General features: G+C 56.9%; 1 protein-coding gene across 1 annotated transcript in view; it reads right to left on the reverse strand.

Annotated features, from left to right (window-relative positions):
* The window catches only part of TBXA2R (thromboxane A2 receptor), a 33,324-nt gene extending 15,830 nt beyond the window's left edge, over positions 1–17,494 (reverse strand). Inside the window, exon 1 of the mRNA XM_074978425.1 lies at positions 17,170–17,494. The gene's annotated coding sequence lies outside the window, so the exon portion shown is untranslated. The remainder of the gene's footprint in view (positions 1–17,169) is intronic.
* Positions 17,495–18,588: the final 1,094 nt, after the last annotated feature.

The raw sequence follows: 18,588 nt of genomic DNA on the forward strand, positions 1-18,588 counted from the left end.
CATCCCAGCCAGGACTATAGCAAGATGGGCCTTAAAACCTCTAGGGATGGAGATTCCACCAGCTCTCTTGGTAACGCATTCCAGTGCTTCACCTCCTCCTAATGCCCAGCCTAGGCCTCCCTCTCTGTAACTGGAGACCATTTGTCCTCCTTCTATCATCCGTCTTTACTGTGATCAGCCTCTCTCCATCCTCTTCAGACGCCCTCTTCAGGAAGTTGAAGGCCGTTATCAAATCACCCCTCACTCTTATTTTCTGCAGACTAAATAAGCCCAAATCCCTCAGCCTCTCCTTGCACGTCATGTGCTCCAGCTCCTTCATCATTTTGGTTGTCCTCGGCTAGACCCTATTCAATGCATCCACATCCTTTCTGTACTGCAACCGGACACAATACTCCAGATGGGGCCTCACCAGAGCTGAGTAGAGGGGACTAATAACCTCTCTAGACACGCCAGAAATGCTCCTCCTAAAGCACCTCCAACGTGCCGTTAGCCTTCAAGGCTATAAGGACACACTGTTGACTCATATCCAGCCTCTCATCCAGTATAATCCCCAGGTCCTTGTCTGCTGCACTGCTGCTTAGCCAGTCGGTCCCCAGCCTATAACAGTGCTTGGGATTCTTCCATCCCAAGTGCAAGACTCTACACTTGTGCTTGCTGAACCTCATCAGATTTCTTTTGGCCCAGTCCTCCAATTTATCCAGGTCTGCCTGGGCCCTATCCCTTCTCTCCAACTTATCTTTCTGCCCCCCTAACTTAGTGTCCTCTGCTAATTTGCTGTGGGTGCAATCCATTCCCCCAGCCAAGTCATTAACAAAGGTGTTGAACAACCTTGGCCCTCGAACGGATCCTTGGGGCACTCCACTTGAAACCAACCACCAACCAGACAGCGAGCTCTTAACCACTACCTCTTGGGCCCCACTCTCTCCCCAGCTTTCCATCCAAATCACAGTCCTCCTCTAGCCCCACAGCTCCTGGCACCGAGCAACACATCCTCCCCTGACCAGCAGCTGTGCCCCTCGCATCACTGCTGCTGCAAAGCTCCCCCTGCGGACTCTCCACCCCCTCAATCCACACACCACACCCGCCTCCTGAGGAGCCTCGCCCAAGGGAGGGATGGCTGGGGAGAAACTCCACCTCATGATCGGCCTGGCTGAACTGCTCCTCCCCTCTTCCTGCCCCGGGCCACCTGAATTCCTACCACCGACCCCTACGGAAGAAACGTTTCTGCTAACCCATGGAAACAAATTTCACCCATTGCTCTGACCTGCTCCTTGGGAATCTGGTTAAGATTAACCCAGCAGAAAATCCCGAGGAGCCAGTGGTTCTCACCCACAGGTCCACAGCCCACTCGGGGGGGTCCCTGTTTCAGGGGTCTGCCAAGCAAAGCCAAGCTCTAGCCCCTGTGAGGCAGAAGCCGCCACACAGGCCTGCAGCCCCAAGCCTGGGCAGGACTCATCCTGCGGGGCCCCATGGGGCTGTGGAGTTTCCATAGTACGTTGGTGGCCTCCAGGAGAAAAAGATAGAGAAGGCAGAAGCATTGGCCCCATCTCTGGACCTTCTAAGAGGTGCTGTTCATCAGACGAACGGCGTGGGACCCCCAGGTGCTGACATCCCATTGCTGGTGGAAAGCACCAAGAGGTAGAGAGAAGTTTCTTCTCCCATAACACCGAGTTCTAGGCTAGCCTGGTCTCTGGAACCACTGGAAGTTAAAGAAAAGGTGACTCAGGCTGTGGCTATGATTTTTGTCATTGATGGGTGCTAAAAAACGCCCCTCATAAGCTGACAACGTTCTGCGGTGGAAGAGAAAGTTTGAACACTGCATCATCAGCGGGAGCACTCTGCAGCCAACACAGTGAAACCCCTTCACGGGGTCCCTTATGTTAATTGTGCTGGAGTTATGCTCTCTGCTTCCTACAAGTTGCAATCACTGAGGGGGGCTGAAATCCTTTGAGACCGATGGGCAGGGACCACTGCCAAAAGTGAATGGTAGCGCAGGGTACTGAAAGCCAGCAAGGAGCAGGTGGAGAGCAGTGTAATGAGGGGTCAGCAGGGCGGCGGTGGAGAGATGAGACAAATGGCAGCAGGGGGCAGTGGAGAGCAGTGAGCAGGCAGATGGTGCGTGACCAGGGGTGTAAGACACACTCGGGACAGGAGGTGAACTCTGGGTCTGCCCTGACCAAGGGCGGCGACTGGGAGTGGGGTGCGGGGAAGGGCTGGGCCCAGGAAGGAGAGGGTTAGATTTGTGGACTCAACCGGAGAGGCAAAGGCTGTTGCTCAACCTACCTGGGGTGGGACTTACACTTAAGGCTTGTGTTTGTGAACTCTGCTTGTGAGGCTTTCCCGAAGTAATTCCAAGCTACTTCCCTCCTGGCTATTAAAAGTGTCCTTGTCCCTACTCAGGCCCTGTGCTTGCGCCTGGGGAAGCATCGCCTCTCAGAAGTGCCCGGGGGTGGGGTGTGAATTTGCCAGGTTACCAGGCAGGAGTTTGAGTCTGTTCTGCAATGGATGTGTGAAGAGGAACTCCTAGGGAGTGAACCTGCCCCCGGCTGCTGCTGGCTCCCCCTGGCAGAAGGGTTACCTGAGGGAAAGCTATTTCCCCGGGAGGGCGGTGAAGCACTGCAATGCGTTACTGAGAGAGGTGGTGCAATCTCCATCCCTGGAGGTTTTTAAGTCTCAGCTTGACAAAGTCCTGGCTGGGATGTTAGCTGGGGCTGATCCTGCTCTAGTCAGGGGGCTGGAGTAGATGACCTCCTGAGGTCCCTTCCAGCCCTGGGATTCTATGATTCTGTGGAAACCTGCTACATGTATTAGCACTAAGCCGAACACCAACAAGTGCTAAACCGTTGGTACCACAAACTAGAAGCCCAAACAGCTGCCAACAACTGCAGAGCAGAGCACAGACATTGTAACCCTGGCCTTGGGAGCCCCACACGGCATAATGGAAACGTTCCAGACGTTCTCCGAGATGTGGGGGGAACCTTCCTGGCAGAATCTGATTGATCATGGGAAACCCCCCATTCGTATCTCCCCCGGCCTTCCTCCCTTGCCCTCCAGCCCCTCCTCAGATTCTGTTTCTAATCTTTCCTTTTAATAATTCTTCTTTAGCTAGCTGGATTTTTATAAGCCACACGTGTTTGTTTGTTTGCAATTTGAGCAATACAAGTAACTGATGCATATTTTAACCATTCATATTCTGTTCATATTATTTGTAAGTAACTGGGTAAAGTACAGCTAAAGTTGGGTCGCACACGGGGAAAAGTGCTATGAACTGATTCTGGGTATTTTGTGCTGCTTGTTTTTATCTCACACTTTCAGAGCAAAGCCGTGCACAGCAAAGCAATTCAGCCTGCAGGCGCTGGAACGGTTCTCAGGAAACCACCACACCTGCACTTGTCAGATGATGACATGGCTCCAGGCGTAGTTTCAGCCACAGAACTTACAGCTGAGGTTTGAAAGACCAGGCTCAGTGTGCACAGGCAGGTCGGCTGCAGCCGTCTGCACACCACCTCTCTGCCTGCATCCCCAGAGCAGCTTCCCCCGGGACAGCGAGTCGCCATGCCCAGACATTGCTTCAGGCATGCCTGGAGTGGGGGAGAGGAGAGGAGACAGCAGTTTACTTGTCAGGGGATGACACTTGAAACACATCTGCCTTTTGCCAGGGTCTTCTGCACCGATGATTCAATGCGCTTTGCAAGGCTGCATTGTTAACCCCATTGCACCACAGGGAAAACTGAGGCTCGGGCCCATCTTGTGAATTGCTCCAAGGTCATGGCACAAGTCGCTGGTAGAGCTGGGAATGAAACCCAGGAGTCCTGGTCACCCTAATGGCCACATGCTGGCCCCGTAAACATGCCACCCATCCACCTGCACATGTGTCAGCAAAACTGTGCTGTTGTGAGCGGGGCTGAGGCCGAGGGCTTGCATTAGACCTGGTGCCAGGGAAAGAAGCCAGAAAAGCCAGCACCACCCTAGCTGGCTGGAGAGTCAGAGTCGCACCCTGGTTATGGAGACACACAATGCTCCCGAAGGGGGATTAGCTAACCACGGTCAGTGCTTTTCATCAGGGCACCCCCCAGAAAGGAAGGGTGGTCCATTGAGCAGAAAGCTGCTTTGGCCGTCACAAAAGCTGTGTTCAGTTCCTAGCTCTGCCATGTGCCCTTGGGCAAGTCAGTTAATCTCTTTGTGCCCATGCCCTCATCTGTAGGAGGGGCAGATGACCCTGCCCTGCCTCACAGAGGGGTTGCTGAAGCCTCTAAGGCAGTGGTGCTCAACCTCTTCACTAGTGTGGAAGTCAATCACCCCTCAAAGCCATTCATGGACCCCCCCTCAAAGCCAAGTCTACCCTGTATGTGCGCTTCATTCAGGGAGAAAAGAAACCGTCACACTGATTTTCAGACAGCCATTAACAACATTATTGGACAAGATTTAATCTGAAAATAATAATCGAAAACTTCTTTTCTGTGATCATTTTTATGCATCTTTTCTTTCTTTCATGGACAGCACCCCTGCCCCTGCAATATGGAGCTGTGGACCCTAGGCTGGGAACCACTGTTCTCAGGTGATCAACATGTTTCCAGGGAAAGAGCCAGCAACCCCATTTTACAGATGGGAAAACTGAGGCACAAAGCAGTATCACCACCCACCATTAGCCGAACTGAAGCTGGAACCCAGTCTGCGACTCACAGGCCGGTGTCTGTGTCTGGCAGCACTCCAACACAAACACTGCCCTAGTGCCAAGAGGGCTACCAAAGGGGACAGCGCAGGAGCTGCCTGGTTGGGATGTGACCAATGCAGGGGGGACTCAAGAAACAAAGCAGGGGCTCCAGACAGCGAGTCATCCCTCCCCCGGCCCCCAGGACAGACCCTCACTGCAAGGAAATGCCTCTTTCTGGGACACCTTTTCAGTGTGCCCCAAGGCCCACCTGTCACATCCAGCCTGCCAGGGCCAGGCCCACCTCCACACATGGGACCACCTGTGTTTCTGGGGCAGGCAGGAGGCTGCAAGGTGGACCAGGACTCCTGGGTTTCATTTCTGCCCCGCCCAGTGACTCGTGGCATGACCTTGGAGCAATTCACGGGATGGGCCCGTGCCTCAGTTTCCCCAGCGGTGCAATGGGGATAACAATACCACCTTGCAAAGGGGCATCCAGCTCCCTGGGCCAAAGGGTGCCGGAGAAGGGCAGATGGGCTGCAAATGCCACCCCTGACAAGTAAGCTGCCATCTGTGCGCCCCCTGCCCCCGAATCCAGGCATGCCTGAAGCAGTGGCACGTGGCTGGTGGGACACGGTGAATGACTGCCCATGGGGAGAGCTGGACTCTGATTACACCAGGAGTGGCGCTTGCTGTGTGTATGAGGGAGGCAGGACTAATTCAGTGATTGGCGCATGGGCCTTGTCACCCCCCCTTCAATCCTTCAGGGGGCCTTCCAAGAGCCTGGGGCAGGGGTGGTGCTAGGTCCTGCTGTGAGAGGTCTTAAGGTCTCTTCCAGCTCCATGAGATGATGTTCCCCATATCCGCTACTGGCCTTGCTGGTAAGCTGCGTCCTGATTCCTGTGGCATTGAATCTTTAAGGCCAGCAACATTCATAGCAAAGGAATTCACTGGGCAGCTTTAGCAAGCCTGCCAGGGAGTTGTAGTCACCACGTGAGGCTGTTCCCTGCTAACTCAGAGAGGACCCAAACTCTCCCCATCGCTGGGCTCTTGGAGAACCAGATGCAACCGATGATGCTCAAGTCCCTGTCACCTTTGGAGGGCTGGTCCCAGCCCTTTGCGCTGCTCTGCACCCGGGAGCCGTGTCTGGAAAAGCCCTTGGCTTGGCGGCTCCTTGTTCTGCTGCTGAGCACGAGGAATTCGCTGTTTTCCTTTGGGATGCCAGGAACAGAGTCAGTCTGGGAAAACATGCCACAGAAAGGTCCCCTCTTTCCCTCGGCAGTCTGGCTCCCAGCCCCCGCTGAGCGAGCGAGCCCTGCCTGCTGGAGGATTCCTTTCCGGGGAAAGGTGCTGGGCTGCCCCTTTGGGAGAACAAGGCTGCCCCGCTCCCACAGCCTGCCCTGCTGCCGTACCAGAGCAGATCAGAGTCCAGGGTCCTCTCGCTGCCAGCATCCAACACCGGCTGCTTTGCAGGAAGATGTCAGACCCTCAGGCCTTGGCTTAGCAGAGCGCCCACAGCCAGCAGCCTGTGTTTCTACTGGTGGAGCACATCCGCACAGTGCACGACAAAATTTATTCCACACACAGCTGCACAAAACTAGAGGGCCCCTTGGCCTCATCCCACACTGCCAAGGTTAGAGGTTGGCTAGACCCTGAGGCCTGACAGCTGGTCTTCCTCCCTGACATTGTGTTGCAATTAACCACGCTCACTGTGCCTCTTCCCAGCCTTGGAAAGCACAGACCACAGAACGGCAGGGCTGGGAGGGGCCCAGTGCAGAGGCTGGGCCAAGTAACCCAAGGCCAGTCCTCACAGGGACTTGTCCAGCTGGGCTTAAACACCTCCAGTGAGGGGGATTCCACAGCCTGTCTGGGAACCCGGCCGAGAGCTTCGCGAGGAAGTTTCTCCTGATCCCCCTGGCTGCAGGGGAAGCCTGTCACTTCTTGTCCCACCTTGAGGGGACCCAGAGAACAATGCATCCTGGATTCGTTATCACAGCCCGGGGCATGGCACACACCCGCCCCCCCACCAGCTGCAGGCGGTTCTCAAGGCTGACCTGCCCGGCTCTGTAATCCTTCCTCGGGGCTCAGGGATCTAAACTCTTTCATGTGGCTCTGCCCAGTCTGACCTCATCCTTCCCAGAGGGTGGCCCCAGAGCCGGACACAGCGCCTAGCTGAGATCTCCCCCACTGCCACGCCCAGGCCTTTCTACAACCCAACCCTAGGGGCCCTTCCAACCCCCAGCTCCTTCCTGCGGAACGTCCACGCACCAGCCAAGGCTCAACTTGCCGCTGCACGTCTCGGTGCCCCTTGGTGAGCATGCTTGGCACTTAGAGTCACAGAATCCCAGGGCTGGAAGGGACGTCAGGAGGTCATCGACTCCAGCCCCCTGCCCCAAGCAGGATCAACCCCAATGAAATCATCCCAGCCAGGCCTTTGGCAAGCTGAGACTCAAAAACTTCTAGGGATGGAGATTCCACCACGTCTCTCGGTAACACATTCCAGTGCTTCAGCACCTGCCCGGAGAAGGAGTTTTTCTTAATATCTAAGGTACACCTCCCCCTCTAACTTTAGGCCATTGCTCCTTGTTCTGCCATCTGTCACTACCAAGAACAGCCTCTTTCCGTCCTCTTTAGAGCCCCCCTTCGGGAAGTTGAAGGCTGCTATCAAATCGCTCCTCAGTCTTGTCTTCTGCAAACTAAATAAACCCAAATCCCTCAGCCTCTCCTTGTAGGCCATGTGCTCCAGACCTCTGATCTTTTTTGTTGCCCTCCGCTTGATCTGATCCAATGCGTCCACATCCTTTTTTTAGAGAGGGACCCAGAACTGGACGCAGTACTCCAGATGTGGCCTCACCAGTGCTGAGTAGAGGGGAACAATCACTTCTCTAGATCTGTTGGAATTGCTTCTCCTTATGCACTCCAATATGCTGTTAGCCTTCTTAACTACAAGAGCACACTGACGACTCACATCCAGCCTCTCATCCACTGTAATCCCCAGGTCCTTTTCTGCTGCAGTGCTACTTAGCCAGTCAGTCCCCAGCCTGTAACAACACATGGGATTCTTCCATCCCAAATGCAGGACTCTGCACTTCTTCTTGTTGAACCTCATCAGATTTCTTTTGGCCCAATCCTAGAATTTATCTCGATCACTCTATACATATCCTCAAATGTATCTACCTCCATCCTCTCATCTAGGTCATTAATAAAGATGTTGAACAAAACTAGCCCCAGAACCAATCCTTGGGGTACCCACCTTGAAACCGGCCACCAACCAGACATTGAGCCATTGATCACTACCCATTGGGTCCAACCATCTAGCCAGCTTTCTATCCATTTTATAGTCCATGTATCCAATCCGTACTTCCTTAACTTATGGGCAAGAATATTGTGGGAAACTGTATGAAAAGCTTCGCTAAAGTAAAGTATATCACATCCATTGACTTTCCCATGTCCACAGAGCCAGTTACCTCATCAGAGAAGCTAATCAGTTTGGTCAGGCAGGACTTGTCCTTGGTGAATCCATGTTGACTACTCTTGATCACTTTCCCCTCTTCCAAGTGCTCCAAAATGGATTCCTTTAGGAACCCCTCCATGATTTTTCCAGGAACTGAGGCGAGGCTGACCGGTCTATAGTTCCCTGGATTGTTCTTCTTTCCTTTTTTTAAAGATGGGCGTTATGTTTGTCTTTTTCCAGTCATCCGGGGTCTCTCCCGATCTCCACAAGTTTTCAAAGATAATAACCAAAGGCTCCGCAATGACATTTGCCAACTCCCTTGGTGCCCTTGGATGCATTAACTCTGGACCCATGGATTTGTGTGCGTCTAGCTTTTCTAAATACCTCTTAACCTGTTCTTTCCACACCGAGGGCTGCCCACCTCCTTCCCATAGTGCATTGCCTAGTGGTGTAGTGTGGGAGATGACCTTGTCCATGAAGATGGAGGCAAAAAAAGCATTGAGAACTTCAGCCTTTCCCAAGTCTGTCACCAGATTACCTCCCTCATCCAATACCAGCCCCACCCCCTGCCTGATCACCCTCTTATTCTTAATGTGCCTGTAGAAACCCTTCATGTTGCCTTTCACATTCTTTGCCAGCTGCAGTTTCAGTTACGCTTTTGCCTTCCTGACTACTCTCCAGCAACGTTTTTATACTCCTCCTTAGTCATTGGTCCAAGTTTCCACTTCTTATACACATCCCACACACAGTTTAAACTCGCCCAGGGTTTCTCCGGTAAGCCAACCTGGTTGCCTACCATATTTGCTTTTCCTTAACGCACATTGGGATGGTTTGCTCCTGTGCCTTCAATAAGGCTCTTTAAAATACTGCCAGTTCTCCTGGCCTCCTTTGCCCTTCATATTAGCTTCCCAGGGGATCCTGCCCATCAGCTCTTGGAGGGAGTCGAAGTCAGCTTTTCTGCAGTCCAGGGTCTGTATTTTATTACTCACCCTTCTTCCTTTCATCAGGATCCTGAAATCCACCATCTTGCGGTCGCTGCAGCCCAGGTTGCCACCCTCTTCTGTTTTTCCTACTAGTTCTTCCCTGTTTGTGAGCAGAAGGTGAAGCCCCCTGGTTGGTTCCTTCAGCATGCAAGCGCTATCTACATTTCTAAAAGCAGCTCCACACTGCAGCACTGTGGTCACCGCCCCAGCGCTGGGAGCCAGCTTGCCCAGCACGCTGGACAACCCTCCTGCCCAAAGCTGGGTGGGGAGCCCACACGCAGTGGTGCTTTGCAGTGCTGTGACTGGCTGAGCTGGGGGAGGCGGAGGGTGCTTTTTCACACCCCTGAGCCAGAAAGCTGCAGTGCAGTGAAATGACAGTGTGGACTTATTCCCAGTCTCGGCTCCCTGGCGTCCAGCCAGTTTTGCAGCGGTGATGGTATTCTGCCACTCACACCACAGTGACTTGGCTTCTTTAGCAGCTAAAAAAAATGTTGTTGGAGGTATGAATAAACCTTTCCCAGTGGGTCTGCTGTGCCAGCTGCTGCACTGACACAGGCAGGGAGGCTCAGCTGTTTGCGGGGCCTGAGTCTCCTTTCCGAGCCACTCTCGCCTCAATCCCACCATGGCAGGATGCCCGGGCTGGTTTGAACGAGCTTTCCCGCCAGGAGGGGAGCTGGACTGGGTTATAGGCGTGGGGAGCACACAGAGCCTTTTCAAAAGACAGGTCCAGGTTTCACACTGGAGCAGCTTAATCAGAGAGGAGCTGGTTGGGTTGGCAGCTCTGCCACCTTCTACCTCCGCTCCTCCAGGCCCTTTGGTTCACCAGTTCCTTCCTGGCCTTCCTGCTCCTGACACACGCTTGGCTCCGCTGCTCTGCCTGTTCCCTGCCTGCTGGACTTTGTGGTCCAGGGCTCCACGAAGGGCTCAGCCGATTCCTGCGTGCCTGAAAGATGTGTCGGCTCTTGCTTTGCTCCCAGTTGTCCGGTGGGGCACGTCTGCAGAGACGCCCGGGTTGTATTGCTACAGATTCAGCCACGCGGGGATTTGACGTGGTTCCCTTCAGCTTTGGGCCCTGTGTGACCAGCCTGCTCATTGCATCGCCCCTGACTTTCTCATGTGCCTCACCGCTGGGTCTCCGCTGCCACAGCCCTGTGCTCTCTGGGGTGCTGTTCAGCTACTGTCCTGTCCAGCACTGTGAGTAACCCCAGGTGACCGACACAGCCTCCCCTCTGCCTGGTCTGGCTCTATCTGCACCATTGAGAACAGCCCCGTTCCCGGGACTGGCAGGCAGTCGAGCTCCTCGTTTCTCGAGGTTATTTTTCAGCCGGTGCCTGCTGAGGTTCCAGACCTCACCTCTGCTTTGCTGCCTGCTCCTGTGTGCAGTTCGCATGCCACCTGTCACTGGCTGCCTGGGAGCCAGCTGTATTCCCCTGGTCTGTCTGTAGCAGCTGTCTCTGCCCGAGCTGGGAGCTTCCCAGCCCCTCCACCAGCTCTGCCCCCTCCCCCACAGTGCTCCCTGGTATCTCCTCTGTCGGGAGATGGGGTTCCCCACCAGAGAGACCAGAATGGCCACACTGGGTCAGACCAAAGGTCCATCTGGCCCAGGGTCCTGTCTGCCGACAGAGGCCAAGGCCAGGTGCCCCAGAGGGGGTGAACTGAACAAGTAACCATCAAAGTGATCCCTCCCCATCATCCGTCTCCAGCCTCTGACAAAGAGAGGCCAGGGACCCCATTCCGACCCAGCCTGGCTAACAGCCATTGGTGGGCCTGTCCTCCATGAATTTATCCACCTCTTTTTTGAACCCTGTGGAAGTCCCGCTCCTCCCAGCATCCTCCGGCGAGGAGTTCCACATAGGCCGACCGTGCACCATGCGAAGAAATGCCGCCTTTTGTGAGCGCTAACCCTGTTACCCATTCGCTTCAGTGGGGAAAGGCAGCTCTGAGGTGAGCCCTTCTGGGCCGGGTTCTGCTCCTCGTGGTCACAGCTCTCACAACTGGGCTCGTAGGCCACTGAGCTGCTTGCACCAGGCACTCGCAGAAGCCAGCTGGTGTCGAGACCCCAGGACCCCGGAGCCCTGCTGGATGGGTCGGGGGCTCTTTGTAATTCCGGGAAGAGGACTGTCTGATATCCCAGGTTTCAGTCCCTTAGTCGCCCCCGTGGTTGGTGGAATGGCCCTGCCTGCCGTGCCCAGCCCCACCGTCCGAACGCCCCCTGCTCATTCCAGGCAGGACACACACACCCCGGTCACTCAAACCCTGCTGCCGTTGCTGCACGCATCAGCTTTCGTCCTGGAGCTGCGCTCGGCCTCCTGGAGCCCAGCACCGCCTGCTGCGAAGCCTCACTCGGCGCGCTGAGCTCCCCAGCCCTGAAGCCTCCGCAGTTGGCCAGCCAGAGGGTGGCTGTTCATTTGATAGCCGTGCGGGTCCAGCACCAGCCAGCAACAACTGCCCCACCCCAGCGTGATGCACGAGGAAAGCACAGGCACTCACCAGGCTGCACAGGTCCTTCTCCGCCCAGACGCCCCGCTCACCAGCTCGGCCGCGGCCTCTGGCTGCCCAGGGCTTAGCTTCTGCCACGGGCTCTGCAGCGCCCAAGGCCCCGGCAGTGCCCCTAGCACAAAGCCACGGCAGGGCTGCAGTCACGGCTTTACTGTCGTTCAGCTCCTCCTGCGGCAATTCCAGGGTAAGGGTCAAAACCCGCCTTGGCATTTACCGGCAGAAACCGTCACATGGGCCAAACGCATTGTGCGCCGTCACCTGCTCGCTCCATCGGGGACTTTCACCAGTTTCCTTGCAGGCTGTGACTTCCTGCTGCGCTCTGTGCCTGAGCCCTGCTGGCCGTGTGGGACAGCCCCAGACGCCCCACCCATGCCCTCCCACGCGTGGGACCCAGCACTTGGATGGCCCATGGGTGCCCCTCGCCCCAGAGGCAACAGCACATGGCTTGAAGCCACACTCTGGCCAGGATGCAGCAGCCAGCCGGGCTCAGGCAGCCTGAGCTCCTGGGTGTTTTTATTGCCAAGGGAATGGGTTACTGTTCAACAGACCCAGCTGCCCTCCTGAGATTCACAAGCCAAGGCAAGTAATGGAGCTGGGAGTGCCTGAAAGTGAAACTAAGTGTGCACAAAAGTGAAGACAAGAGCAAGGCCTGGGAACGTGAGGGACAAACGGTGAGGTGGGCCCGCATTGATTTTAAACTCGGCCCACTCGAATCACTGTCGGTCCTGCCCTGGGGCAGACACGGTCACAGCCCAGATGTGGGCTTCTCCCTGCTCACCCCCACTCTGGGGTCAGTCAGGACCCAGCAGTGCCATCCCTGTGGTTCCAGCAGCATCAAGGCCTGAGGGAATCGGGCCCAAGCTATTTAAAAGGACCCCGTTCTGGTAAGGCTCTGGGGCTGGTTTGCTGGTGTTCGCCCCGAGCTCCCTCTTGCTCCAGGCGTAATGGAGAGAAAAAGCAGGATCTGACTTTGTGTCGCTCCGGGAGAGAAATTCCCCAGGTCACTGGGTCCAGCCTTCCCCAGCCACAGCTCATAAACGAGTCACAGTTTATTGCCTTCCCGGATTAGCACCAGAGCAGGGACTTCTGTGGGGCGTTGCACGGCTCACATTTCTGGGAAGCAGCTGCAGGAAGAGACACCCACAGGACATCCTGTGCTCTGGGCCCAAGGCTCCGAGGGACAGTGAAAGCTGAGCAGGATCCCCTGGTGACAGGTAGCCCAGTGGCCAGGCAGTGACTGGGGCAGAGATCGGGAGGTGTAGCTCAGGCCTTTATGGCATGATCTTAGCACGTGCCACCAGCAATACCCGGCCGAAGAGGGCGTCTGCGGCCCCACAGAGCCAGAGATCCAGGAGAAGTGCTTTTGGTGGGTGGGACTGGGCCATGCCAGGGCATTGCCTGCAGGGGTCTGGCAGTCTCGCCCCCTCTGGCCTGACTACAAGCAAAGTGCTTACATGTCAGCACAGCTCCATCTCCCTCTTCTTACCAGCCATGGGGAGGAGCCGTGCCCCACACGGGGGGCAGGACACAGGCCAGTCTGCTCACGCGACAGAGCGGCATGGCTGCATCTCCAGGGGTTGGACGCCAGGTACACACACCCCCCTCGCCCAGCCGGGAGTCACGGCAACACATCCCCGTCCCAGGCTATTGCCCAGGCTGTCCAAGACGACGGTTCCCTTTCTCCTCCCCGGCAAGCCCCCGGGACCTAATGCACAAGGCAATGAGTCCCCATCCCACCCACTCTGGGCTCCCCCCGGGGGGGGGGGCTTTCCTCATCCTCTGTGATGCAGTGTGTGTGTGTGTGTGTGTGTGTGTGTGTGAGTGTGTGTGTGAGTGTGAGTGTGAGTGGGGGGGGGGGCTCCTGCTGAGCGTTGACCAGGTGACACCTCTTGAGCTGCAGACAAAGGGGGAGGTGGAGCCTGAGGGGTTTGAATTGGAACTGGGAGTTGGAAGCGGTGAGTCTGGGCTGAGAGAGAGCGAGACAAAGGAAGGGGCCAGGCCCCGCTCCGGGGGCCCTCGGGGCCTCCTCTCCCCACCGTGGATGGGACTGGCTGTCTCTGCCGGCTGTACTGACACCTCTGTATGATGCTGTGCCCTGCTGGTCTGCTGAGTGAAAGTCACTCCTGCCTGCAGACAGGGTGCCGAGCCTGGGGACCTCTGAACCCCATCACAGCCTCAGAAGACTCTTACACAACTCCCTGGGCTTCCACCTGCTGCTCATTTTGGGGCCTCCCTGACCCAGCCCAGCTGTGCCTCTTTAGTGGCCAGGCCAGCAGGTCGGGGAGAGGCTGGGAGGGGGCACCTGGACACACCTCAGTGTAGTGGGCCTTTGGCTCCGTCCCAGACACTGCCAAGCAGGGCTGGTAACCCTGCACAAGGCAGGCTGCAGAAGCTGCAACGCTGCAGGCCAGCAGAGTGTCCTCCCCCCCGAGCCATGTCCTCCCCACGGTGTGTTACCTCTCCCTGGCCAGGGGCCCGGTGCTCAGCTCCACCTGGCTCAGAGTAAGGGAGGCGACCGGGTTTGGGGGGGCAGCTGAGCAGGCCCAGGTTGCGCCTTGCGGTGACGTTGGGCTAGCCCAGAACCAGCCAGGCCTGCCGAGCCCCAGGTGACTCCGTGTCCCAGGAGAGCCTGTGCCAGGGCGTGGGCATGCATTTGGAAGGAATGTCACTGTAACTCAGAATCAAACACCATCACAAATGCCTGGTGCCACCTGTTCAGCTGGGCCCCAAGGGCCCCTCCCTGGGCCACACTGATGCTGGCTCGGTGCATGCGCTCCATGGCAGCAGCAAGGACAAATTGGTTGCAGCTGGGACCTCCCCACCTGCCCTGAGCTGTGCTTCACTGCGGCCTGGCAGAGACAATCCAACCCCTGGCCCTAGCGCCGGGGGACAGAGCCGAGTTTGCGCCACACGCCGCTGGCTTTTGCGGCCACAAGTGTTTGCTAAATCTCTTTTCTCCCAGGCAAGGCGCCAGGCGGGTGATGGGCCCTGCGCGCTGCAGTTTCCTGGCTGCACACCCCTGTGAAGGGGATGAGCACTGACAGAGAACCGTGAAGGGGATGAGCACCGATGGAGAACAGGCTGGCCCCATCTCCCAGCCCCCCCGCAGATGCAGCCTCTCCCTGAAGGGTGTTCCCTCTCCCCACACCAGGAGCAGCCACGACGGCCCTGCATGGCACAGCCCACATCCGCAGGGGCTGCGGGCTCAGGGCAGAGCTGCCCCCTAGCAGGGGAGAAACCCAGCCACTGGGCGTGATGTGCTGACCTGACCAGCGCTTGGCCCCAGGTGCTAGTCTGGCCTGTCGCGCAGGCAGGGCCTGACCCGCTGAGTGCCGAACCTGCCGCTCAGGTGAGGGGCAGCACAGGCTGGGAGTGGCCACTGCAGCATCAGCCATGTGCCAGACTCTGGCACCCTGCCAGCCTGACCCCTCTCTCCCTGGGCAGCCTGTGGCTCTGTCCCTAGAGGCAGAGCAGACAGAAGCCAGCTGGTGCCCAAACCCTGGGCCAGTCCTGCTCCTCCCAGCACACAAGTGAGGGCAGCCACTCGCCCCACCAGTTTTGTGGGCTTCAACCAGCTGCCCTGCAGGTCTGCGGAGCCCCTGTGCACCGGCCAGCAGCTAATTGTCCCCCGCAGGGCGTAGCGAGCGCTTCTGCACAGCCCTCTTGCCCCTTTCGGGGCCTGCGCTGGGGCGGCAGCTCTGAGAACCCTAGAACCCCAGGGCCGGAAGGGACCTCAGGAGCCTAGTCCAGCCCCCTGCCCAAAGCAGCGTTAACCCCCACTGAGTCATCCCAGCCAGGACCTGGTCCAGCTGGGGCTTAAGCACCTCCAGGGATAGCGACTCCCCCACCTCTCTGGGTGACGCATTCCAGTGCTTCACTGCCCGCCTGGGGAAATAGTTTTTCCTCATATGCAGCATAGACCTCCCCCCCTGTAACTTGAGACCATCGCTCCTCGTTCTGCCGTCTGTCACTACTGAGAACAGCCTCTCTCCATCCTCTTCAGAGCCCCCTCAGGCAGTTGAAGGCTGTTATCAAATCGCTCCTCACTCTGCTCTTCTGCAAACTAAGTCCAAATCCCTCAGCCTCTCCTCGTGGGCCATGTGCTCCAGCCCCTTAATCATTTTCGTTGCCCTCTGCTGGACCCGCTCCAATGCATCCACATCCTTTCTATACTGGGGGGCCCGGAACTGGACGCAATACTCCAGATGTGGCCTCCCCAGTGCCGAATAGAGGGGAATAATAACGTCTCTAGATCGGGGGAAACTCCTCCTAATGCACCTCAATATGCCATTAGCCTTCTTGGCTACAAGGGCACACTGCTGACTCATATCCAGCCTCTCATCCACTGTAATGCCCAGGTCCCTTTCTGCTGTAGTGCTACCGACCCAATCGGTCCCCAGCCTGTAACAATGCTTGGGATTCTTCCATCCCAAGGGCAGGACTTTTCCTTGTTGAACACCATGCAAACCAGCCCCTTTCGTTCTGCTCTGCTGGCCGCCACCTTCAGAACCCTGGAGAAAGCCATCTCAGCTCTCTTCCCTACAGCTCCTCAGCCAAGTGCACAGAGCCAGGGAGAGCAACCGAAAGGGCTGCGGCGCCGGACAGGCCGACGAAGGAGCAGAGAGTGCAAGAGCTGGATGTTTATGGTTTGACTGAGAGACGACGCCACGAGACGCGATAACAGCCTGCAAGGATCTGAAGGTTGCAAGCACTGAGCCTGGCACAGGGTCAGCTCCCACTTGGGGCTGCAGGCTGGGCTCCCTGTCAGGATGTGCATCCTAAACTGTGAGCACTGGGGATTTGGAGTAGTGGCGGACAAATCTCCCAGGAGCAGGGGGCATAACCGCGAAAGGCCCTTTGCCTCTGTGGAGAGGGGGGCCAGAGCCAAACACAGCAGAACGTGGCGGAAGCTTGGAATTGTCCAGACCCAGACCATGCGGCGGGTCCATCTTGCATTCGTCAGTAGCTAGCCAGATCCGGTAGGAGACAAGCTACAGGCACAGGCCACCCAGGCTGGGCACAACCCTCTCCCGCAAGCAATCATTTCAGATGATTTCATCCTGGCCTCTGACAGAGCCACCCTTCCCGTGCCCAGACAGGGAGCCATGGAAAGAAGCAGAATTCCTATGTATTCCTTATCTCTTCCATAAAAGGGAACAGTGGAAGATGTCTGGGGAAGGGCTGCCAGTCAGAGGATGCGTACACACACACACATACATGTGGACACACACACACACACACACACACACACACACACGGGGACACACACACACACACATATGGGGACGCACGTGTGGACACACACACACACACACACACCCGGGGACACACACACGGGGGAGGGGGCACATACACACACGGTGGGACAGACACACACATATGGGGACACGGACACGGCTCCAGGCTCTGATCTCAGCCAGGCTTGGTTTCTATCTTATTCCAACCACCACCACCATCTGTTGTTAACCTCCCCCAGAGTGAAATTAACATGCTGTGACTGTAACTCACAAGTTGTTTCTCATAGAGCAAAGCCCTTTTTCTTTTGCAAAGTGCTGGGGCAGTCGGCTCTGTTTTCCACATACCTTTGGCTGTGCTAGGTCCACCGGTGCTGCCCGGAGAGATGGGTGCAGAGCCCCAGAGGAGAGGAGTTCCTGCTCTGAGCAGCTGCGGAAGAACTGCTCTCCCAGCTGATGGCAACACAGATGCAGAGGAGGGGGTGGCTGTGTGGCGGGGAGGAGGGACAGAAGGAAGGAGGCTGCAGCTTTTGAGCTGCTGGCGTGGCTCCCTCCCATGAAAGCGAGACAGGCAGGGTCAGGAGTCAGTGACGGATGGGCTGGTGGGACTTGGGAACCGAAGCCCCAGACCAAGAGGGCTAGTTCCTGGCAAGTCCCTGTCGCATTCCTGAGGCCGTCCCAGGAGAGGCGGTGACATGCCGCAGCCCACGGGGAAAAGGAGCCAGGACCCCTGGGCAGATGCTAGTGGAGGCCTTGAGGGTGAAGACAGGAAATGACTCAGAATGGCACCGTCTCACAAGTGCCACAAAGCTGTCGGCAGAGGGAGCGTGAGTGGGACCCCCCGGCACAACAGGGGTGGGATGGGAACAGAGTGGGCTCCATAGCTGGGAAAGCCACACCGTGCAGATGGAAGGGAGGTGTCCCTCCAGCCCCCACTTCCTCCCCACCAAGAGCAGCTGGTGAAGCAATTAATAAATCAAGGGACAATGAGTGCAGCACTTCCAAAGCCCCAGGGATCTCCCAGCACTTTGCCAGCTCCTGAGCCTCCCCACCTGCTTGGGCTGGGGAAATAGAATATCATTAAGCCCATTGCGTGGAGGGGAAACTGAGGCATGGAGTGGCCGCAGGCCTGATTATGCAGCTCTTCAGTCAGGCTCATTCCAACGATTAGTGGGCACAGAACCGGGTCCTGGGTGACTTGTGTGAAGCGGCAGAGTGAATCTGGCAGTGCTGACAACAGAGCCCAGGCCTGCAGGGTCCTGTTCCCAGGCCTGGAGCACAAGGAAATGCAAACTAATAAGCCTGGAAGTCGGGGCAGATTGGCAGTGCCTTCAACTGGGTAAGACGCATGCTTTACGCAGCCTCCCTTCTGCACCAGCCACTGGCTGGGTGATTAATTCCCCGGGGAAAGGGGTCATTCCAGATCAGGAGCTGCAGAGCCTGGGACTCTCAGGGACCCCCCATGCCCATGGTGGAGAAACAGGTTCCGGGTGGCTTGGAGTCTCTGTTCCCAGGACCACATGGCTGGGTCAAGGGCCCTGCATAATGCTGGCTCCATTTCTACGGCTGGGTGGGATGCAGGACACAGGTTTGCCTAATGCCAGATTAATCAGCCAGAAGGTCCTCAGCTATCGCCTGAGCAGGACCCCTGGTGGATGAGCCCAGGCGCCCTCCTGCGAAGGCCGTGGGGGCAGCATTCCCCAGGGCAGGCGAAGGAGAGGCAGGGATGGTTCGGGCAGCTGCAACAAACCCCCATAAAGCCTGTAT

The sequence above is a fragment of the Carettochelys insculpta genome, chromosome 27, assembly GCF_033958435.1.
Source record: "Carettochelys insculpta isolate YL-2023 chromosome 27, ASM3395843v1, whole genome shotgun sequence".
NCBI lineage: Eukaryota > Metazoa > Chordata > Testudines > Carettochelyidae > Carettochelys > Carettochelys insculpta.